Below are 25,991 nucleotides of genomic sequence, written 5' to 3' on the forward strand. Positions count from 1 at the left end.
GGATCCAGAATGCAAAGCAGAGATTAAATTAAAAATACAATATGATTGCGGAGAGAATACGGAACAATGATAAATTTAAGGATAAAGTACAATTTGATTTCGGAGAAACATGAGATGAAAATACATTGAAGAGTAATGAAATGAAGTAAAAGAAAATTACATATTATCATACAAGTGATGTGTAAAATGAATAACACATCTACTTTTTAAAAGGACTCGCAATAGCTACAGGTTTATGTAATAACATATTCGGTATACGTTATCATTTCCCACATCTGATTCTTTCGTTATTGTTGTTATTATTATTATTATTATTATTATTGTTATTATTATTATTATTATTATTATTATTATTATTATTATTACGTGTACAAATAAAGGTTTTAGAAAACGGGAGTTGAAGAAATTGATTACATAATAATTTTATGAACTATAGTGCCCATACTTATACTGTGTGAATTGATTTATATACTATAAATTAAGTAATTGGAGTGTCATACTCATAAATTTGCAAACCCGCTTTCAGAATGAGGTCAGTGTGCAGACCTCCACCCAGCGGCCGATAGCCTTGGAAGCTGTGAATTTATGAATAGGAAAAAATCATTACGGAGCAAGTGAAATAATTACCCACGATCATATTATTTCTCTTGAATGAATACTGATATTGTCACACTGTTTCAAGGTCACATAACTAGTAATTTATCACTAGGCAACGAAGTTCGGACACCAAAACTTTGCCTAGTGGCGGCTACATGACGTTAGTTATTTGCTTTACTGATGTACCCTCATGTTCGTATGAAAAATGAAACACTTCGCTTGAAGGGAGCTTTGTTCATTCGAAGTGTAATGTGTGCTGGTTTTGTATTGTGTACTGCAATAGATTGTTTCGACACAATACTTTATTTTCTGTTTAAAAAGTAAACTTTTCGTACGGAGTTCAGTTCTCATCTAGCTAAGGTATTGTGAAGACGTATTAAAATTCCGCCAATAAAATCTGTGACTTTGTCTGTGCTTGTAAAACAGTTCGGAGATGACTATTTTTTATATTTTAATGTGAAGTATGTAAGTTATATATAATAGATAATAAGCGCCATGATATACAAAAAACATTGTGACTCTAAAAGAGATAACGAGCATATGAAGTTGCTCAGTGATTTGATTTCGCATCAGTCCATTTTTTATTATGACTTGTGTCTGATGCTGATATGTGCGAATATTCCGTTCCATAAACTTGAGAATTCAGATTTTAAACACTTCGTTGAAATGTGTAGATTTAGAAAATTATCGACTCCCACAACCATGAGTACACAATTTACATTCATGTTATGAAATATCTTTAATTCTATACGATCAGCTGTTCGTAACAATAAAAGGATTCAACTAAAACTGAAGGGTGTTCTTGAAAAAAAGTCTGCATATTCGAAACTCTTCGGAATATATATGCTTTCACGTGTTAATTAACTAGGTTACCTTGTTGACTAATTTCAGCCTCAGGGCTATCATCAGAACTGGGTGGTCTTCGCGCCTTCTGATTGCGTTTCCTGTAGGGGTGTGTTTGTGTAGTGTAATGTGGAGTCAAAAAGTGTGCGTGTTCTGAAATTGAATTGTGAGTTGAGGATTTGATGCGGGTGTGTTTAGTTTCTGGTTTTTCAGTTGAAGATGTAGAATTTTCATGTCTGTGTTTATATTGCTGTAGGTATGGTTGGCATTTAAGATGTGTTCTGTGAATGTGGAAGTGCTTTGTGATTTTGTTATGGCTGTGATGTGTTCCTTGTAACGTTTTTGAAATGATCTGCCTGTCTGTCCTATGTAGAAGTTGTTGCAGGTATTGCATTTGAGTTTGTATATATCTGTGTGGTTGTATTTGTTTGTTTGTGTTGCTTATGTGTTGAGATGCTTTTGTAGAGTGTTTTCTGTTCTGTATGCGACGTTGTAATTTAATTTCTTGAATGAGGTTGCAATTTTGTGTGTGTTTTTGTTTTCGTATATTAGTGTGATGTATTTTTTGTGTTCTTGTGTTTGTGTTGTATTCCTAAGTTTTTTGTAATTCTGTTTTGTCTTTTGTATTATGTTATCTATTATGTTAGGGTTGTATCCGTTTTCTTCTGATATATATTTGATTGTGTTTAACTCTTCTTTGCAGTCTTGTTCGAATGACAATCGAAACAGGTTTATCTTTGACAAGTTACGAAATGAACATAGTTGTAAATTGTAACAAAATTAGTCACATTTAAAGTACACTACTTTTATTAAGAATGCATCACTATTTTCAACAAAGAATAGAATGAAGTAAATCGCTTTCCTAAATGTGTGTTAGTCACCTGATTATACCGGGCAATGTTTTGATTCAAGCACAGCAATGCTCTGTAAAGTTCCTGTACTACCCTGAGTTGATGTAAACAACCCAACTTGCATAATACGCGACGTAATCAACTTAATAGGTTCGGCATTCGAACTTCCATCCCTATTGATCACAACAACTCCACTTCTCAAGATACAATGTTCTAAAATAGCACCACTACTGCGTGTTCAGTTCAAATTGTGTCATGGCTCGCTGTATGCCGTCATGTGGCTAGCCGATGAGCCTAGAGAATTCAATCTTCCTACACTTCCGCAAAGCCGTATTACCAATGTGCCAGAGAAGTTGCCTGGCAAGTACGGCGTTCATTCTGAAGAGTAAAGTCTGTGTGATGAATCTTGTCTCATTGTGAAAAGAGAGAGAAAGGAGATATGCCTCATCTCGTCTGTGTTGTTATTGCGATAGGAGGAGTGAAGCGATGCCAGTGGCGGAAGGGACTAGTTGATACATACTGTAGCGCAAAATAAAGTAACAAAATATCTCTCTTCGTACTGTATAGTTCCGTCACTGAGCTTGTCTTTCAAGGAACTGAGTTCCGGCAGCCTGTACAATAACAAGGTTTTGAAAGGAATAGTGAAAATTTACAACCCTCCTATAATCTCCACCCTCATTTTAAGGGACTTGGTTTTATTGCTACTGAGACAAGTTAAACCTTACCAGGTATACTTAGCGATACGTACGGTAATGCCGGTAGTGGCAGGAATGTGAATTGTTTGGAAACATGTACTGAGGTGAGTTTTTTCTTTATGGGGAGAGGGTTAAGACGATTACTTACGTATGTGTTGACATTAAGTTCGAAGGTCAACATGGACACGGAGCATTTGATTTGTGTTGTGGAATGTTGCGGTACGCAACCGATGATAACAAATACCCTGCGTACGACTTGCCCGCGCAAAACACAGTTCGAAAGAGGTTAAGGTAGCACACAGACCGTACAGACCGCCATCTGTTGCTACGACGTTCAAGTTATACCGTACACGTTCTCAAGTTCAGAAATATATATGCTTCTCTACTCATTTTTCAAGAGTTATACGTCTTTAAATATCAAAAAATTGCTGTACAAAGTATTAATTCGATCCTACATGACATACTGCTGTGAAATATGGGCTCAAGCACATACAGACATCTTAAACGACTAGACGGACTTCAACGAGCCATCTGTAGAACCATCACTGGAGCGGACTATCTCATCCGAAATAGCGAACTGTATGATGATCTTGGGATACTATACTTTTCAGATTATACCAAAACTCCTCGTACAAAATTTCTAGCATCCCTCCACAACCATCCAAATCCACTAATAAGTAAAAATATACCGATTCCTCATACATGACAGTATCAATTTGCTCACTCTACTATTGGTAGATAACGTTGCCTTGATATATTTTAGGTTATAACTTATCATATGATCTCCTACACTTCTTTCAAAAGGAAAGGATCAAATTCGACCTGGTACTTATGAAAAAAGTCATTGGAAAAAAAAAAGTTCAGATTGAACGCCTTGATTAACAGGCAACTTCCTTGACATAAAAGCTGAAACTCGCTTCAAATCGCTGACTCACAACAGTGACGTTATGACACACTTTGAAATGAACACCCAGTAGTATGTCGAGTATTATTCTACCACGTCACCGATACTGGATATCCTTTGATGTGAATTGTTTAATGTACTTTTATTATTGAAAGTATTTTCTAGTGCTGGGTTTGCAGTGAAATATCTGTCTTTGGCAGAACACTTTGAACGAATGAACGCTTTCTTCCTTCTTTTTTTTCCTGAGTTATTCAGTGAAAACTTTAGCGTATTAGTTATTCCCCTCTCCTCAAGACAAAGCCAGTCCACTTCCAACCCTTCTCCTGATTTAATAACCCTAACAGAATTTCATGAAGTATACAAACCACGAGGTACCTCGTTATACAATTCTCGCCTCCTCTCTGTTAGTTCTGCCATTTTAGAACCAAATACTTTCCTCGGCAGTTTGTTTTCAAACATCTTTCGTTTGTGCAGTTCGTCAGAATTATGAATAAATTTTTAAAAAAGTCTCTTGTTGATTCCCTACAGCAAACTCCGGAAGCGTGCGTCGCTCTTGCCGAAAACAAGCCCCACCACATACGCATCTCTTAAGAGCATGAGGACTTGCCCCATTTTGAAAGCGGCCTTTGATCTCGTAAGTGCACGCTTGTGGTTTTATCAGCCGTGCATGGACTGAGTTAGGGAGCTCGTGTGGCCCTGATAAACAAAGGAGAGCGTATAACTCGTGTTATTAAAAAATTAACTGCAAGATAACTACTACTAAACCAGGCTGGGCGCTATTAAATCGATTGAGTCACTGCAGACAACCCCTTAACTCCCTACTCTACCTCCCCAGGCTGAGACAGTTAAGTTTTTGTGCGGTAAAAGCTGACAGGAAGATCAGTGACGGATTGTATCTGACTTTTACGAACTTTAGGCTCTCGTCGGTCGCTTAAAATCAACTACTGATACACAGAGCCTTACTCTGTGTTTGTTCATAACGCTGTGTAAGCGAAAAGGACATAGGCGGGTTCTACGTCCCTTCCACTTCCCCTCTACTTCCCCTCTTATGCCCAGGGCTGTACTGAGCCCTTCCGGATGTTCAGTGCTGGACAACTGGCTTACCATTATGTGAAAATTTCTTTTATCACCATTGATGTCTTGAGTGACATTTTTCATTCATTCATTCATTCATTCATTCATTCATTCATTCATTCATTCATTCATTCATTCATTCATTCATTCTATTCCATAGATCTTACATGAGCAATGAAGCTTTAAGATGTGGAACAAGTCAAAATTTTACAATATTACAATTACAATTTTTACAAATTTTTATAGTTTTACAATTTAGTAATTTTCTACAATTTTTACAATTTTGTGCAATTTTTTACAATATCTTGGCGAGATGTAGTGAGATGAGGTGAGGTCCGAGGATTCGCCAAAATATTACCCGGCATTTGCCTTTTGGTTGGGGAAAACCTCGGAAAAACCCAACCAGGTAATCAAATCAAAGGGGGGTAATCAAATCAAAGGGGGGTAATCAAATCAAAGGGGTTGATGTCAAGGACTCGCCATAGACCAAACACGGATCTACCCCAAGCCCGAACGCAGCTCCGAATCAGCAGCCCAGCGAGTCTGCCGACTGAGCTACATCGATGGCTCTACTAAAAATATACAGTACATAGCCAATCAGAACAAAATCGGATAATTAATTTGTTTCAGAGGTCCTCCTGTTTATACTATAATTATTAAACTGTGTAATTTCATAAATTTGCATATTTTTGTTGAATAGGTATATGCGTATCTCAAAACTTTGTATATCTTTGCCGATCACATCTTACAGGTTAAAATAAGTTAGTATAGATGTTGCATATTTTCTACACAGTATGAACCGTAAGTAATGTCATTAATTTCAGGGGGTTATTCTTTGAGATATTTCAAACAAAAAAGTTTAATACAATTGAAGGGTTCAGAGCCATAGTGGGCCAAGCGCCAATTATTAAAAACGGAGAAAGCGAGGTTTTAAATTAACTGAATACCATAGTTTAATGAAGATTCACATATCATTTAGTTTTAATGTGCATACTTTATATTACTTGCTCTATGTTTTGCTAAAGTATAGTAATCACTTAATTCTAGCTCTTGCTTTCCCCGTTTTTAATAAATGGTGCTTGGCCCACTATGGCTCTGAACCCTTCAATTCTGCTCGTATTTGCTTCCTTTTCGAGATAAAGAAAATAATATGAAACATCTCATGTCTTTGTTTTGGGAAAGCCATTGATTTAATTCCCAATATGCTCAGTCAATTTAAGAGAGCAGTGAAATGTGGTAATAAATGATTGAAAGAATTTTAGTTTCGTCCTCCAAATATGCAGAAATTTGATCCGAAGGAATGTGACTTTTCGTTCTGAAAAATAATTTTAGAATGTTACAGTTCTTCGAATTTGAATTTCATTTCAATTTAATTCTTTCAATCACTTAATATCATAATACACTGCTCTCTTAAGTTGACTTAGTATATTATGAATTCAACCAAGGCTTTTCCAAAACATGCTATGAAATATTTCATATAATTTTTTTTTACCTCGGAAAGGGACAAAAACGAGCAAAATTGTATTAAAATTTGTTGTTTGAAATATCTCAAAGAATAGCCCCCTGAAATAAATGCTTGGGACGCGATAAAATTGTGCGATAAGCAGCCATGATTGGTTCAAAGACGTCCTTTCGTACCGTAAAAGAAGTGGAACTCGTTAATGCACATGGTGTATTCCTCAGCTTATTTAGGATTTCTGAATGGTGCTCTTCATTTATTTGTAAATAGGGTTTCAGGGAAGATGCATAGCTATGACCAGTGATCTTTATTAATTCTTGTTCTTGAATGCCAATGCGAGTCATATTTGAAGCTGCTGTGCATCGACTGCAGTGGTTTGTAATTTTCTGTTTTTTGATGTCCAGACCAGTGCAGTTTCAAATGTTGGCAAACAAAGAAACAAATGGTAGGGTAGTGATGAAAATAAACAAATGCTAAGGAAGCGATAAACTTAAACAAATGCTAGGGACGCGATAAAATTGTGCGATAAGCAGCCATGATTGGTTGAAAGACATCCTTTCGTACCGTTTTATTGGTAAAAAGTAGTATGACGTAGAAAAAGTGTAATAGTCATTTATAAAATCTATTTTAACAATGGGGTACTCTTAAGGCCCTACTATACAAATGTCAAGCATTGATTTTAACGAATCTAAAATTTGTAAAATAGTAACATTGTGGACTGTAATACGGAAGTAGATGGCAGTCAAAACAACCAAGAGATATTGTGTACAAGCATCTATTGTTCTCAAAGAAACAAAACAATCAAGCTACACATTAGATGTAAATCAAAGCAGACAATGCAGCTCGTGCCATCGGCCAGCCTCCATTATGGTAATAACCGAAGGTCGGTTGCCCATCAATATCCAGCTGTGAATATGACAATCGATTACGTCATGTAGTGTTTTGTCTGGACGACAGACGCGCCGTCTGGTGCTCGACATTGCAATACAAATGGCGGGCGTACAAAGTCACTTCTCTGCTCGTCGATAAGGGGTGTGAGTGTGTAGTGGTGCAGACATGAACGCAACGCGTTTATTGACGGCTCAAGAATGGAGCTCGATTGTAAAGAGGCTATCGGGAAGCTTGGAAACTTAAGTCGTCTTGTCAAGAATCCGAGGAATCTGTCAGACCTGCAAAATTTTGAAAACATAATGTTCCTTACGGAGATGATCTCGAAGGAAACTAATTCAAATACATTCGATATCACTAGAGAAAAAATAGTTTTATGTATGTCTGCAATAATAATAATAATAATAATAATAATAATAATAATAATAATAATAATGATAATAATAAATCTACAAGCTGTAAAATTTACGAAAATGATAACAACTGTTTCGTTTTTCGCGAATGAATACTAGTGTTAGGCCCGTAACACACTTGCAGAGTTTTCGCCAGCGAGAAATGTGTTGCGAGAAAGAGGCGAAGAGCCTCCTCCACACACTTGGCGAGTTCTCGCTATCACAGATCACACCTCGCTATGATCATCTGTGCACTGCCTTCATGCAGAAAGCATTTTTTCTGATTATAGTAATTTCTCGTTGGGGGAAATATTACAGGTTATGTATTTAATTATATTGTCGTACTTAAATATATAACCTGTAAGTATATTGTCGTATTTTACAAATTACGTACGAACGCTATGTTGAATCTGAGTATTCAGATGATGAGGAAATGGAGTTACATGAACATATTTTGTTAATGAAAAGAAAAAGTAGGCCTAAAATTAAAGCCAGAAATATCTGAAAATCACATTGTATCTTACGAAAATAAGGGCGAGTTTTGGACACTGGTTTCGATTTCAATGATGATGTTTTTAGGTATTATTTCAGGTTGAATGGACCACAGTTTTTTCCATTCCAGTTGATAGAGGATTCTTTGCTATGTTCGGATTAAAATTATGTAAACTCTTAAGACATATAGATATATTATTTCAAATATTTAATTAATAAGTACTATTAAATCTCATCAAAATAAAATATAGCCCTATTTATTTTCAGATAATCTAATATTTGTCTCCAGATTTCTTCTTTAAGTTTCGTGTTTTTATAGTTTTCATCCCGTGTATCATATAAATAGGCCTACGGGTGACATCATACAAGTTCGATAAGTTTCTGACTGCAATTATCAGCCATCTTTCCTCATTTTCAAATAAAAACAATACAATTCATCGCCACCTGTGATATCTTTTTCTACATTCAATCGTCGTAAAGAGTATAAATGTCAAACATCTTTGATAAATGTATCAAGAAAATTCGCTGAGCTACCGAGTTCAGCGAGAAACTCGCGCGAGGTTTTTACCTCGAGCGAGAATCTCTTCCAGTGTGTGGACGTCTATTTGAATCCATGTTATCAATTTTTTTATTTTCTCTCAACACATTTCTCGCTGGCGAAAACTCTGCAAGTGTGTTACGGGCCTTACGCAAGCATTTCTAAACTGAGATTGTATAGAATTACGAAGACCATCAAGAGTTTCATTGCTATTGCCAGAGCCATCTATACATAGAAAAACCACGAAGAGTGAAATCTGGCAACACAGGAATTAATAGTTTTACTCTTGGTGTTCGTTCTTCCGTGTGACGGTTGAAAGTACGTTTTCGTTGTTTTGTAATTATAATTAAATATTTCTATAATAGAAATTGATAATCTCAGTATTATTTTATCATCTCTCATCTATCAGCTTTAGGCAATCTTTCCTATTTTCTGCCCACCTCTTAGACTATACGGCATTTCGGAAGGCGGTTAGCTGCTATATGCGCCGTAGCATTTCTGGCATGTGACGTCACAAGCTTGTACAGTAGAACCAATCAGAATCAGTCTATAACAAGTACTTCCCGAGTTCGTTTGTTCACGTGTGAGTGTTTCAATACATGGAATAAGTAAAACTAACATTTACTTTGTGTATGTAAGGTAAATAAATGGAAGAAGAGACTGTAAAAACACAAGTATTACACAAGCAGGCGCGGAAAATAGTGTTTAAGGTGTATAATTATTTTAAAAACGTTGACGAGCATCTTCATGCTGACTGCAACGTTGCCAACGCGCAAGAAACGACTGCAGAAGCATGTGGTGTGGGATTGAGAATCGTGGAAAGAATATTGTTAGTGAAGGAAACAGGGTTTGTTTGGTGTCATGCTTACAGTAATCAACGGCTAAGGTCATTATTGTCTTTTGATAATTTAAATTCTCTCCTGCGCTATTTGTATTGCACGTGCGCGTGAAGTTGTGAAGTTGTGAAGCAATGTTGTACGCTGCCTTGCTCTCTCTATCTGTCTCTCTCGACTCAAACGCTAGCAGACAACCGCCTTCCGAATTGCCATCGACTCTAGTCTCTGAGTCTGATTCATATATCTTAATGTCGTCTATCATCTGATATCTTCTTCTGCCCCGAACTCTTCTCCCGTTCACCATTCCTTCCAGTGCATCCTTCAGTAGGCAGTTTCTTCTCAGCCAATGACCCAACCAATTCGTTTTCCTCTTCCTGATCAGTTTCAGCATCATTATTTCTTCACCCACTCTTTCCAACACAGCTTCATTTCTTATTCTGTCTGTCCATTTCATACGCTCTATTCTTCTCCATATCCACATTCCAAAGGCTACTATTCGCTTCGTCGTAATGTCTATGTTTCTGTCCAATACATCGCCGCACTCCAGACAAAACACTTTACTGGTCTCTTCCTTAGTTTCTTTTTTTCCTTGGTTTTATTCCCACAAAAAGAAACTAGAAAGTAAAAAAGCTGCGTGAAATGTACATTTTGTGAATCGATAACATGAAATGTATTGTATTTATTAACATTCCGTGGTATTCATACATTGCTTTACAGCTAGAATAATGGAACAAGTCAAAAAACTTAATACTACTATAAAGTCTTAATTTATAGTCACAGTCTAGATGAAATATATACAGAAGAGGTTTACAATATAGTCTACTAGTACAACAAAAAGTTTTAGTATCAATTTCATGAAACGTTGTTGAATGTCATGAATACACCTACAGAATAGAAGGCGCGAGAAATTAGGTACTTCTTTAATTTGACCCTAAATAATCTTATGTTTTGAGTTTCATTTTTTTATATCCATAGGGAGGCTATTAAAATTTTTACTGCTATATAACGCACTCCTTTTTGTTAGCACGATAGACTTGCCGATGGGGTATGAAAGTCATTTTTAGACGTGTATTTATGCTATGAACTGTTGAATTAGTTACAAAGTTTTCACGATTACATACGAGGAAGATTATTAATGAACACAGTAACACTGTTTATGCTCGACCATGCCGAAATGTAGTAATTATACACCTGGTAGCAGTCCTTTAATGCATGTCATTAAAGTACACCTATTCATTAAAGTTCAGGTTTTCGATTATTGTCGGATATGCAATCGAAAGACGAGGGAAACGTCACGGAGGCTGGAAATCCAATACTGTCGCAGAAGGTTATGTTCTGTTACTATACTAATTAGCGTTAATTGTAAATAATATTCAAATAAATTCAATTTGTCACCTCGTTTTTCAATTCTAAATCAATTTCCAGGTTATATCAAAATTAGTTCATGTTACATTACATCAAGGTCAATGACATTATTGTTCCTCGGAAAAAAAATCAATACTTTCGCGTCCGCGCACATCTCACAATTTAAGAGCTATGAACAAGGTCACTTCCGATCTTCTGTCAGATACAAATAAAATTAATACTTCTGAATAATTTCAAGTTAGAAATATGGTCGAGCATAAAAAGTCGTATGAAACTTGCCTATAATGGTAATTAAGACGCTCGTATGAAAATTATGAAACTCGCTTGCGCTCGTTTCATAAACAAACATACTTGCGTCTTAATTACTATCATTATAGGCTCGTTGCATAATGTACTATTCTTTCTAGCACATATTAGAGTATATAACTTATTAATTTACTACCATGAAAATAATTTATTACTCAGCGTAGAAAATTGCGTAAAAATTAGTTTATCTACGTGATGTAAATGATGTGTAATTTATTTAAAATACGTTATCATGTAACCTACTGTTAGTTTACTTGCTGTCTAGCAAGATCGTCATATCGTGGCCGCTTTAACCGTGTTTCAGCAAGACACGTCACTACATGTCGGAGGAGCCATTGTTAGTTGTGGTGCCAGTTTAGCGTGTGGGATCAATTATTGGTCGCCCGGTCGGAACAGCATCCATGTTTTATCAGTTCAGCTCACTCGACAGCACAGGTAATCGGGTGGGGACCTCCCCCCCCCCCACAAACCGATAAGACTGCGCAGCTGTTATCACACGAGCGATCGTTGTTGTCGATACATTACACAGAGTTCTGCTTTAAATCGAGACTGTATGTTCCACTCTTTTGTTTGGCGAACTGCGCTTCTGTATTTTATCAGGACAGTAGTATATGGGAATGGAAAAATAGAGGAATTTCAATAACTAGAAATATTTTCATTGCTACTGCAGTTTCTGCTAATCAAGTGCTCCACTGAATAAAAGCTGTAAAGATGAGATACAGATAAGAGAAAAGATGTAAGTGGGAAAAATTCAACGTGTATAAAATATGCATATCACTGTAAATTTTTAACAACTCTGAAATTTTAAACTTAATATTTCGGTTAATTATATAATAATAATAATAACAATAATAATAATAATAATAATAATAGTAATAATAGTAATAATACTTAGCCGACTTACATACAAATGGCTTTTAAGATAGATAGATTTATTCGTTCCATAATATTCTTACATTTGCTTTATAGCATAGAATAAAGAACATGTCCAATTCTTACGTTTAACAATAAAATGCAATACATATAAAATGCAAATATGAAATATGTACAGAACTAATACCTTAATAACAATAATATTTTATACATTGCAATATGTTTACCATTTAATAGTATTATAATATTTACACAGTACTGTGAAATGTCAAGAATTCATCTACAGAATAGAAAGTGAGATATTGAGTAATTTTTTAATTTTACCTTAAATAATGCAGGATTTTGGCTATGATTCTTAATGTCTTCAGGAAGACTATTGAACATTTTTATCGCCATGTAACTTACTCCCCTTTGAAAGCATGATAAATTTGATGATGGCGTATGAAAATCATTCCTTCTGCGTGTATTTATACTATGTATAGCTAAGTTAGTTGGAAAATTTTCTTTATTACATAATAGGAAATTTATTAAGGAGTATATGTATAAGGAACTCGCATGTTCATTGGCGCCCTCAAATAAGTCCGCCATCGGTCCCTATCCTGAGCAAGATTAATCCAGTCTCTATTATCATCTTCCACCTCCCTCAAATCCATTTAATGTTATCCTCCCATTTACATCTCGGCATCCCCAAAAGTCTTTTTCTCTCCGGCATCCCAACTAACACTCTATATGCTTTCTGAATTCTCCTATACGTGCTACATGCCCTGCCCATCTCAAACGTCTGGATTTAATGTTCCTAATTATGCCAGGTGAAGAATACAACGCGTGCAGTTCTGTGTTGTGTAACTTTCTCCATTCTCCTGTAACTTCATCCCTTTTAGCCCCAAATATTTTCCTAATAACCTTATTCTCAAACACCATACACCTCTGTTCCTCTCTCAAAGTGAGACTCCAAGTTTCACAACCATACAGAACAACCGGTATTATAACTGTTTTATAAATTCTAATTTTCAGATTTTTTGACAGCAAACTGGATGACAAAAGCTTCTCAACCGAATAATAACAGGCATTTCCCATATTTATTCTGCGTTTAATTTCCTTCCGAGTGTCATTTATATTTGTTACTGTTGCTCCAAGATATTTGAATTTTTCCACCTCTTCGAAGGATAAATCTCCATTTTTTATATTTCCATTTCGTGCAATATTCTGGTCACGAGACATAATCATGCACTTTGTCTTTTCGGGATTTACTTCCAAACCTATCTCTTTACTTGCTTCAAGTAACATTTTCGTTAATTCCCTAATCGTTTGTGGATTTTCTCCTAACATAATCACGTCATCCACATAGACAAGAAGCTGATGTAACCCGTTTAATTCCAAACCCTCTGTGTTGTCCTGAACTTTTCTAATGAAATATTCTTTTCCGGTCAACCAGCGAAAAGTATTCATATATGTGAATGAACTTACAAGCTACAAAGAACACAACAAATTGAGTTAGATGAAAAGTTACGTGTATACAGAGTAAACTTATGAATTAAACAGTAAAATACCATGAATTCTTAATTAAACAATGAAGTACAAACTGTATATCAAAATTAAACTGATACACGTAAACTGTTAACATATTTCAAATGATGCTAGATAATAGGCCAAATAGAAATGATTGGGACGAAATTGAAATACTAACTGCTGAGCCATTTATACCCGAACCCACACTTTCTGAAGTCGAAATTGCGATAGAAAATCTGAAAAATTATAAGTCTCCAGGTATCGATCAAATTCCAGCAGAATTAATACAAGAGGGTGGAAGCGCATTATCTAACGAAATTTATAAGCTTGTACTTGCTATTTGGGAAAAGGAAATTGTACCAGAACAATGGAAGGAGTCCATAATCGTACCTTTCTTTAAGAAGGGGGACAAGACTAACTGTAGTAACTTTCGAGGAATATCACTTTTGTTGACGTCGTACAATATTTTGTCCATTATTCTTTTGAGAAGATTAATTCCATATGTAGATGAAATTATTGGGGTTCATCAGTGTGGTTTTAGGCGTAATAGATCAACTATTGACCAGATATTTTGTATTCGACAGTAATGGAGAAAAAATGGGAGTCTAAGGGTACAGTGCATCAGTTATTCATAGATTTCAAAAAGGCATATAACTCGGTTAAGAGAGAAGTTTTATATGATATTCTTATTGAATTTGGTATTCCCAAGAAACTAGTTCGATTAATTAAAATGTTTCTCAGTGAAACGTATTGCAGAGTTCGTATAGGTCAGTTTCTGCCAGATGCGTTTCCGATTTACTGTGGGCTAAAGCAGGGAGATATACTAACACCTTTACTTTTTAGCTTTGCTCTAGAGTATGCCATTAGGAAAGTCCAGGATAACAGAGAGGGTTTGGAATTGAACGGGTTACATCAGCTGCTTGTCTATGCGGATGACGTGAATATGTTAGGAGAAAATCCACAAACGATTAGGGAAAACACGGGAATTTTACTGGAAGCAAGTAAAGAGATAGGTTTGGAAGTAAATCCCGAAAAGACTAAGTATATGATTATCTCTCGTGACGAGAATATTATACGAAATGGAAATATAAAAATTGGAAATTTATCCTTTGTAGAGGTGGAGAAGTTCAAATATCTTGGAGCAACAGTAACAAATATAAATGACACTCGGGAGGAAATTAAACACAGAATAAATATGGGAAATGCGTGTTATTATTGGGTTGAGAAACTTTTATCATCCAGTCTGCTGTAAAACAATTTGAAAGTTAGAATTTATAAAACAGTTATATTACCGGTTCTTTATGGTTGTGAAACTTGGACTCTCACTTTGAGAGAGGAACATAGGTTAAGGGTGTTTGAGAATAAGGTGCTTAGGAAAATATTTGGGGCTAAGAGGGATGAAGTTACAGGAGAATGGAGAAAGTTACACAACACAGAACTGCACGCATTGTATTCGTCACCTGACATAATTAGGAACATTAAATCCAGACGTTTGAGATGGGCAGGGCATGTAGCACATATGGGCGAATCCAGAAATGCATATAGAGTGTTAGTTGGGAGGCCGGAGGGAAAAAGACCTTTAGGGAGACCGAGACGTAGGTGGGAGGATAATATTAAAGTGGATTTGAGGGAGGTCGGATATGATGATAGAGAATGGATTAATCTTGCTCAGGATAGGGACCGCTGGCGGGCTTATGTGTGGGCGGCAATGAACCTCCGGGTTCCTTAAAAGCCAGTAAGTAAGTAAGTAATAGGAATAAATTATAATATAAAAAATTGTGAATATTCCTCAGTATCAGGATGAATGTCTGAAGAATGAAATCGCCATGTACTGAGTGAACGTTAACGTCAATAAATTGTAATGGTTTGCAAAGAAGGTTATCCTAAAAGTTATTTTTAAAAGTGTTTATTGTCTTGTCGGTTAATCAGAAAGGGCTTAGGGCTCCACATTCCAGGTTACTCATCCTGGAAATGGAACCTGCCTCTATAAGTGGCTGAGGCAGGATGATCCAGCAGTCAGCGTCTGATTCACGAATGCCACCATGCAATCTATCGGACATGAACAACCATCGCCTATAAATGGCACACAATGGACAAAAGCGTGCTTATGTGTACGGATTTTTCCCTGATCTTGAGTTCGTAAAGCCAAGCCAAGCCAATAAAGTAAACCAAAAGGGAAAGCTTTGTTCAGCGAAAAAGAAAAGTCTTTAATGGATTCTATTTACTTGTATTATAACATTTAATAATTATTATTTATGAGACAAGTTTGTAAAGGTTCTCTTTTAGGCACGAGTGTGTGCTATGCAATGTTTTTTTCTACGATAGCACAAATTTACATTAAAAAATATTTCAAATTGGAGAGGTTATAATATCACAATATCATGGCCATCTAGACTCAGAACCATTAAGAAGTATCTATGAAATGGCAGCCTGTTTTATTGATGTTCACGATTTCATGGACATATGATCAACAATGCGGTTGGGAACAGTTGAATGATAAATCTTGTTACAATAAGTACTACATGTAACTTCAGAATAAAAAGGGCTAAAATGTAGATATGAATGTTAAATTTGTCACTTATTTGTGTTACGTGTAATATTTAAGTAATGAAAGATCGAGGTAATGTATTAATTTCTTACTGAATTAAGTTTGTATTTCGAATATTACATTTTTTTTTTTCGCAGTGAGTAAAATGAATAGCAGTGCCTAAAGTGATTACTTACTTTTTAGGCACTACTGTCGACGGCAATTCGGAAGGCGGTAGTCTGCTAGCGTTTGCGTAGAGAGAGACAGATAGAGAGACCAAGGCAGCGTACAACATTGCCACATCGTACTTCACGCGCACGTGCGATACAAATAGCGTAGGAGAGAATTTAAATTATCAAAAGACAATAATGACCTTAGCCGTTGATTACTGTAAGCATGACACCAAACAAACCCTGTTTCCTTCACTAACAATATTCTTTGCACGGTTCTCAATCCCACACCACATGCTTCTGCAGTCGTTTCTTACGCGTTGGCAACGTTGCAGCCAGCATCAAGATGGCCGGCAGCGTTGTGCTCGTCAACGTTTTTAAAATAATTATACACCTTAACCCTAATCTGCCTGGTTTTCTGACATGTGGCGATTTTTGTAATTTCTTCAACATTTGTTCAAACTAACGTCCTTATTATGGAATTAAACTCGGTTTTGTTTAAAATCATCTACTTTCAAAGATAAGGGGAGGTACCATACGGTACCGCTAGGCAGATAAATGTGCAAGATTTCTTTTCTTCAGATTTCATCATTTTAAGTCGTTATTTATTTGAATGACAGAAGAATTTCACTATATCATTCAATATATTTTATTATTTTGTTTCTTGTATGATAATAACAGGGCAATGGAGCTAGCTTTTACAAATAGCAAGGGTTCGCACCTCAGTGCTCCTTGGTTTATTTGCACTTCCTAAGATTTTACATATCATTTTTCAAAACATTTTATACAGAGTCCCACTTCACTCGTAATGCATTGTGTGAGTATACGAGGACAGCCAGCCAGTCGGCCAGCAAGTCCTCGCAGGTTATCAAAGTACGTACAGTCGGAAGGGTAGGCTCTTCATATCATGTGGTAAGTTGTCGAGCATTTCAACGAGAGGTGCAGCACATTTACCATAATCAAATTCAAAGTGGTCATTTGCATTTACCCTCTTCCCTTGGCATATTTCAAAAGATATCAGATATGCACATAAGCAATGTTTAGGCACCATAATTCAAGCCGAACCTTTCCCCTGATGACATGTTTTTCCAGGATGACGTCTATAGGGAATCATATATTCATCAAAATTCATACATTATGCCAGAATGTAATTTTTCATAAATCTCTCCTTCATCAGATTTACCAGAAGTCTGAGCTTACACATTTTGTCTTGCCGATCTAAAATTTGGCATTATCGGCACAATGGACAAATCGCACGATTTTTTCAAATCGATCATACCACATGCTTTTGTAAACTAATTCATTGCGTGTCCAGTGCATTTTTCTAGTAGCATCTTCTGCTAGGTACAAAACAGTAGACCTTGAAGAGAAGAATTCCGATTAAGAACTTTATGGGTCGATTTCTAAAACAAGGTCTAGACCACGACCATGGCTTTAAACCGCGTTTGGATTTATAAAACGAGGTCTTTTTCATTTTTCTGAGCCACGGCTCGAAACCATGGTCTGAAACAGAGACCATGGCTGGGGTAGGTTTAAAACCATGGCTTCATGTATACAAGATGGAGGAAGTAGATCAGCTGGATGATTATCAATGGAAAATTTGTGTCTATCAGTATTAAATCTACTTATTAGAGTCATGAGAGAGAGGAATAATCCTTTGTAACTATATAACGACGATAATTTCTGAGGAATATTTCGATTTTCGAAGAAATCAACGCAAAATTTAGCAAGAATGCTAAATAATAATCTGCAACGAAATGCAAGAGGTGACAGGTTGACAATTTTTTTACATCTTCTTGTTGCTTTCAGGGAAGTAAGATATAATAGTTTATATTAATTATACCTTTATTCCTATAGGACGATATATCTTAATTCTTAGTCTTTACAGTAGTTTTGGACATTTCATTTAATACTCGAAAATGTTGTGGGCCTACAAGAATATGAAGCAAAAGTGATTTTGTCTTCTTATTTTAAGTTTTATGCTACTGGGGCTTTCCACGTAGTACTAGCCTATTATATGTGAAAACAGAACCATACTACATTTTAGTTTCAATTGAAATTTTAATCCAGTTAATATTTAGGTTATTAATTCTTTAGAACCGGGTTTTCATGTTGTTAATGTTGGTAGTAGTTATGAACAAACGATAAACTACAACATAAACGCTCGACTTTAGCTAATTATTTGGGTAATATCATTCTGGTACCTAAAAATACGTTCCCTATTAAATATTAAATAATGTTAGTATTTTTAACGCACGTATGTGCTCTAAATTAGTAAATATAATAATACCTTAGCTGAGAACAAAAGAACGTGACTTACTGCAATTCAATAAAAATATTAATCATGATGTTCATTTATTTCTAATATCGACTGTGTAGAGGAATAAAAATCGATTCTTAGCTGCGTTGCCATATATAAAACCCACGAACCTCGGTTTCTTCTCAGCCGCGTCTCGACTTCGTTTTAGAAATCGCATAAGGATTCAGACTTTGATCGCGGTTTAAAAGCCGAGGTTTGGAACCACGATTTCGTCCGTGTTTTACAAATCGACCCTTTTTCTTCAGCTGTTAGGTCTTTTTGTAAACCTTGTACATTTAGAAATAAAGCATAACGCTGGATTTCTCTTACAAAATAAAATCAATAACATTACAGTCAAAGAATACTTCAAATAATTCTGTAGGCTATTTTCCTCTATAAAATGTGTAGACAACTACAGGAAGAATGCTTCTGTTAGAAGGGGGATGTTCATCATGTATCTATGAAGTTGGTTTTCGTGTGAGTTTGATTGTTTCCTTTTGGTTACGCTTTCCTTCTGTATTTTGTGAGCACGAAATTGAACTACTTGTCTTCATCTCATCTTCATTCTTAGACTCAAACCTCTTTCGATTCTCCAAAGTAAAAATTTTTCTTTATGTTTTCTTATTTCTTCTAACTTTCTTTATTTGTCACATCACTATCTTCGTCACTGTTAGATAAATCATAATTATGCCTTTCGCCGTAATAAAATTGATTTCCTAAGAGATTATCATGCAAACCGCCTGTATCTTCCTCTCTATAATCTTCATCAGAATTCACTGTGACGTCTGGTCGTTCAATATAGATAGTACTTAGATTATTATACTGTCATCCTCTATGATTCTTACAGCTTCAGTAAGTGTTATGTTCCAGGAATCACAATAAATTATCAATATGAATGCTATAAAGAGAAAAAATCGATTCCTTACAAAATGCTACGGCATCTGCCTAGTGGTACCATACGGTACCAGACTAACTCTACGTCATATATATTTGGCAGTTCGTATATTTATAGTGAAAACATGAATTGAATGCTTTACTATAAACCTTTTCCAATATATTAAATCAGAATTTATTCAAAATTATAATCCTAATTGAATGTATTCAAATATTTACTTCAAACAGATACCAAAATTGAGTGATTCAAGAAAATGTGTATAATTACCGAACGCCACTACGCATACCAAGCCAAATAACTTCAAAATATTGTTTTCCTAACAAGGACTGGAATGTCAGTGAGTAAATTAAACAATGAGAAATTGTGAAAATAATCATTGTTGCCAACACAGCGACTGGAAACTACTATATGTACCTGTGGTACCATACGGTACCGCTAGGCAGATTCGGGTTTTAAACACTATTTTCCGCGCCAGCCTGTGCAATACTTGTCTTTTCACAGTCTCTTCTTCCATTTATTTATCTTACACACAGAGTAATTGTTAGTTTTACTTATTCAATATATTCAAACACTCACAAGTGAACAAACGAACTTGGGAAGTACTTGTTTCAGACTGATTCCGATTAGTTCTGCTGTACAAGCTTGTGACGTCACATGCCAGAAATGCTTACGGCGCATATAGCAGCCGTCCGCCTTCCTAACTGCCGTCTAGTCCAGTGTTTTAAAGACTCGCTTAAGGCACTGATAACAGTGGGTAAAATGCAACTTCACTCACTATCGTAGAAAAATATATTAATCTTTCAATTAACTGGCACATTTATTCGGTTGTAACTAGAACTCTGAAGTAAAATCTAGCGCACAAACCAGTAGTCGTGCTTAGGTGCAGATGCGTGGGAACACCGCACTCCAGGCAATTAGGTATTTTCATTTAAAAATACCCCACTCTTACTTTGAATCTGCATCCGCTACATCGGAAATCAATCGAATGCCCGACCAGCCGAGGTCCCCATAAAAGCCTCTTTTTTCGTCCGTCCAGAGCACGAAGATTAAAACACAATGTATTGCGAAATACGAGTAGCATGAAATGGCTGACTTCATGCTACTCAGGCTCCACTTTAAAACAATACTGTATACAGTTTTGTTCATTGTGATTTTGCACGAGTAGTTATATCGTATTAATACGGATTAAATTCTGAACAGCTAATTTTTTTTCCTTTCTCTTCACTATTATCTTCATGATCTTATTCTTGTTCTTTTCCTTTTTCTCCCAAACATATAGGATCGATTCCTAAAACACGGACGAAATCGTGGTTCCAAACCTCGGCTTTCGAACCGCGATCGAGGTCTGAATCCTTATGCGATTTCTAAAACGAAGTCGAGACGAGGCTTGAGAAGAAACCGAGGTTCGTGTGTTTTATATATGGCAACGCAGTTAAGAATCGATTTTTATTCTTGTGAACAGTCGATATTAGAAAGAAATGAACATCGGGATTAATATTTTTATTGAATTCCAGTAAGTCACAGTCTTTTGTTCTCAGCTAAGGTATTGTTATACAGGATGCGGCATTTAACGTTTCCCATTTTAAGTTGGCGATTCTGTTCACATTGTTGGTAAAACATGTTTGCAAACACAGGGATTCGGTGTATCAAAGCCTTGGATTTAGTTAGCCACATCCCAACACAGGGATTCGGTGTAGCAAAGCGTTTAGTTAACCATGGAACGTTGGCCGGTGCAACAGCTCATTTTCTGTGTTGAACAGTTTGTTTCAACCAAGTCAATTGTTGCTGTCCAGCGCGAGTTTCGGCGGATTTTTGATGATAATCAACGTGGAGTTGCACCATCACGAAAAATAATCAGTGTGTCGGTGCGTCAGTCAGTGGCGTGAAACGGGATCGGCTCAAAACAAAGCTCGAGTTCGTCAGAAAACGGCGCGGACTCCTGATAATGTCAAACGTGTGAGAACGGCTCTGCAGAGAAGTCCATATCGTTCCGTGCGACGTCATTCCCGGATCATGAATTTGTCGGACAGAAGTGTATTACACAATGATTTGCACTTCCATCCATATAAACCCCAGGTTGCACAAAAATTAACAAAGCCCTGCGCGTCCAATGTTGTCAGAGAATGCTGCAATTGTTTAACACTCTCAATGAGTTTCACAGCTGCCTGATAATGAGTGACGAAGCAAATTTCTGTCTCAATGGTTATGTAAACAAGCAGAACTTTCGTTATTGGCCCCCACAAAATCCACGTGAAATCTTTGAACGACCACTACACAGTCCTAAGGTCGTAATCTGGTGTGTAGAGGGTATCATTGGTCCTTACTTTTTCGAGGACGATAATGGTGCTGCGGTGACTGTGAACTCTGAGCGTTACAACATAATGTTGACAACTTTTTTCCTGCCTGAGTTGAGACGCCGTAACTGGAACATTCAGCGCCTGTGGTTTCAACAGGATGGAGCCACATCCCATACAGCACGTGTTTCAATGAACACACTTCGTGCTGCTTTCCCTGGGCGACTTATCTCCAGATTAGGTGACATCCAGTGGCCCTCTGTTTCCCCTGATCTCACTCCACCAGACTTCTTTTTGTGGGGGTATCTTAAGAGTAAGGTCTACGGTCGTATCCTTCATGACATCGAGGACCTTAAAACCGCGATTCGTGAAGAAATTTCTGATGTTACACCTGAAACATTGCGGCGAGTAATGGCCGGTCTGCAGGGAAGATTGCAACAATGCATTGACGCCAATGGAGGACATCTTAAAGACATTATTTTCAAAACATAAGATGTACTGTAATTCCAAGATTATAATGGTTGTAAACTGATTAATTTCTTGTAATTTACTTGTAAACTAAATAAGTTATGGGGGTTTGAAAATAGGAACCGTTAAATGCCGCACCCTGTATTTGCTAATTTACCGAATATATGTGCGTTTAAAATACTAGCATTAATTATAGGGAACTGATTTTTATGTAGGCCTACCAGAATTATATTTAATAAATAATTAGCAAAATTCGAACGTTTATGTTCTAGTTTATCATTTGTTCATAGCTACTGCCAACATTAACTGCCTGAAAACCCGGGTCTAACGAATCAGTAACCTAAATATTAACTGGATTAAAGTTGCAATTGAAACTAAAATATTATATGGTCCTATTTTCACATATAATAGGCCTACTACGTGGAAAGCCCCAGTAGCATAAAACTTAAAATAAGAATACATAATCACGCTTGCTTCATACATATTCTTGTAAGTCCACATTATATTCGAGTATTAAATAAAATATCCAGAACTACTGTAAAGACTAAGAATTACGTAAGTTGCATCGTCTTATAGCCATGAAGGTGTAATTAGTATAAAATATTAGGCCTATATCTTACTTCTCTCAAAGCAACAAGAAGGTGTAAAAAAAACTTGTCAACCTGTCGCCTCTTGCATTTCGTTGCAGATTATTATTTAGCATTCTTGCTAATTTTTTCGTTGATTCCTTCGAAAATCAAAAATATTCGCATGAAATTATCGTCGTTATACAAGGTGTTTAAAAAATAGAGGGATAATTTCAGGTATGTATTCCTCACATGTAGACAATATAAAAAGTTCATTACAACATGTGTCCGAAAATCCTTGATTTCCGAGTTATGGCCCTCAAAACAGTGATATTCACCGGAACGTTTTTCTTCCCGCAGATAGGTGCCGTGACAGAAGATATTAACAGAGGACACTCTAACAGTTGATTCCGAGGCGAAGAGTACACTGAGTGTTGTGTTTGGCGTTGTACTTGCGACATGTACTGAAATCAGGAGATGGCAGAAGTGCACTTCATGTACGATAAAGCGGACGGCAATGCTGCGCTGACTCGTCGTTTGTACCAGGAGAGGTGCCCTAATCGATGGATAGGTAGAGGTGGCCCAATTGCTTGGCCTCCACGCTCACCTGATTTCAACCCTATTGATTTCTACTTGTGGGGCCATTTAAAATCATTATTGTATTCGTCTCAGGCACCGGAATTGTGGCAGGTATACGCAATACTCCTGGAATTTGGGATCGTGTCCGCAGGGCCAGGAGACATTGATGTTAGGCCTGTATTCAATCAGGAGGTGGACATTTTAGCAGAAGGTGGACATTTTGAACATCTGTTGTAAAGACAACTACCTGCGGGAAGAAAAACGTTCCGGTGAATAATACTATTTTGAAGGCCATAACTCGGAAACCAAGCATTTCCGGACAACTGATGTAATCAACTTTTCGTACTGTCTACATATGGGGAATACATACCTGAAATTATGCCCTCTATTTTTGAAACACTCTGTATAGTTACAAAGGATTATTCCTGTCTCTCATCATTCTAATCCGAGATTTAATATTTGTAATCACAAATTTTCCTTTCATAATCATCCAGCTGATCTACTTCCTCCATCTTGTATACATGAAGCCGTGGTTTTAAACTTGCCCCAGCAGTGGTCCCTGCTTCAGACAACGGTTTCGAGCCATGGCTCAGAAAAATGGAAAAGACCTCGTTTTATAAAGCCAAACGCGATTTAGAGCCATGGCCAGGGTCTAGACCTCGTTTTAGAAATCGACCCTAGATTCCACACATGTAGACGATGAAAAGTTGTTATATAAACATGGGTCCGGAAATTGATAATTATTGCGATATCTGACATTAAAATATGTATTAGTGCTGAAAATTAATGGTACAAAATTAACTTAGTACAGTGCATGTAGCTATTCGAGGCTGATAGAGATCAGTGTTGAACGGAATCCGTTAGCGCTCATAGATGGATTGTAGTAGTTTAAATATGAAATAGGGCTGACTATTAGTGTTCTGTTATACTTATAACTTACCTGGCGTAGGGGTTACCGTGATCATGAAGGTGGTTCCCCCAGGGTGAGACCCTTCCATTGCACTGCGGTTGGGTTGACCCCTGCGATTGCCCCAAATGTGACTAACTCGGGCGCGTAATTTTTGGTAGTCGGGACTGCGTTTGCGCTGTCCCGGAATAATCTATTCAATTTGTTATGTTAAGTGGGTGAGTTGGCTAAATATTGATATATCCATCTCCATATGCTGCAAGTTTTACCACAGTCACTAGACTGTTTTTTTTCTGCATGTGAACATAAAATACTTCATCATCATCATCATCATCATCAACTTTCAGGTTTAGGCCTTCAGACGTGTTCCTTCCTCAGGGAATATCGTCAGTCCATCTTGTTCTTGGGCGCCCAAAATCTCTACGTCCCAGCGAATAGGGATTATAAAGAAAGGACACTGAGCGAATTTTCCTGTGTTTTGTTTCTCTGTGCGCCAGCGGCTAGTTCCACTTTCAAGCGCTAGAGGTTAGTGTAATCGAGCATACGCTAAGATAATAATTGAGAGTAGAGTTAAGGCACAGGATCAAAACATCGTCTACCTTATTGCATAATCCAGTAACGCTTTGCTTCAAATAAATTAAAGTTAACAGCTTTTCCTTATTTCTCAGTGACAAACTAGTTGTAGTAATAATATTTATATTTCAGACATAATACATTATATTATAAAATAATATAATACATTATAAAATTAAGTATCGAATTCGTTTAATATTTGTATAATAATATAATATAGGTATATGGTTTTACTTCTCGTAAAAGTTTTGTTTTTCCATTTTCAGTGCTATCAAATCATTCTTCTTCTTCTTCTTCTTCTTCTTCTTCTTCTTCTTCTTCTTCTTCTTCTTCTTCTTCTTCAGGCATTAAGCCCTACAAAGGCTTGTTGCGCGCTCCAAATTATTAGTTCTGGTATATAATTTAATATTTTATTTGGGTATCTTCTCTCATCCATTCTGTCTACGTGATCTAGCCATTTTTGTCTATGATGGTCTATTCCTTCATTTAGGCTAAAAATCTGTAATTGATTTCTTATGTCTTCATTTCTGATTCTGTCCCTTTTAGTGACTCCCAGAACTGATCTTAAAAACCTCATTTCTGCTGCCTGTAGTCTAGAGATGGGTAAAAAATAACACAACAGTTATTTTGGAACTGTTCCGGTCTCGGAACTGTTGCAAAAATGAACAGTAGGTCGGAACCTCCTGTTCCGAAATAACAGTGTTCCGACTCCGAGCTGCTCACTTGCCCAGCTGTTGCGGGCTCGCAGTACCGCGTTGCACAGGGTATGTTCCGACTCTCTCGGAACTGTTGCAAAAATGAACAGTAGGTCGGGACCTCCTGTTCCGAAATAACAGTGTTCCGACTCCGAGCTGCTCACTTGCCCAGCTGTTGCGGGCTCGCAGTACCGCGTTGCACAAGGTATGTTCCGACTCCGAGATAACAGTCGGAACGTCGGAGCTTGTTCCGATGAACCAACGACAGCTGCAGTTACACTGTTCTCGTTGTTCTTTATGTTATACTTGGAACTTCGTTGGATGAAGTTGGTACTTGAAACTCTCACGTGGTTGGAGGGGGGCGCATGGAAATTGAAATCCTTGCGGTGGCGCGAA

General features: G+C 36.8%; 1 non-coding gene across 1 annotated transcript; it reads left to right on the forward strand.

Annotated features, from left to right (window-relative positions):
• The first annotated feature begins 24,352 nt into the window (after positions 1–24,352).
• LOC138702338 (U1 spliceosomal RNA) lies at positions 24,353–24,514 on the forward strand. Its single transcript, XR_011332846.1, has one exon. It is a non-coding gene; the product is annotated as a U1 spliceosomal RNA (small nuclear RNA).
• The last annotated feature ends 1,477 nt before the right edge of the window (positions 24,515–25,991 follow it).

This window comes from Periplaneta americana, chromosome 6 (assembly GCF_040183065.1).
Source record: "Periplaneta americana isolate PAMFEO1 chromosome 6, P.americana_PAMFEO1_priV1, whole genome shotgun sequence".
NCBI lineage: Eukaryota > Metazoa > Arthropoda > Insecta > Blattodea > Blattidae > Periplaneta > Periplaneta americana.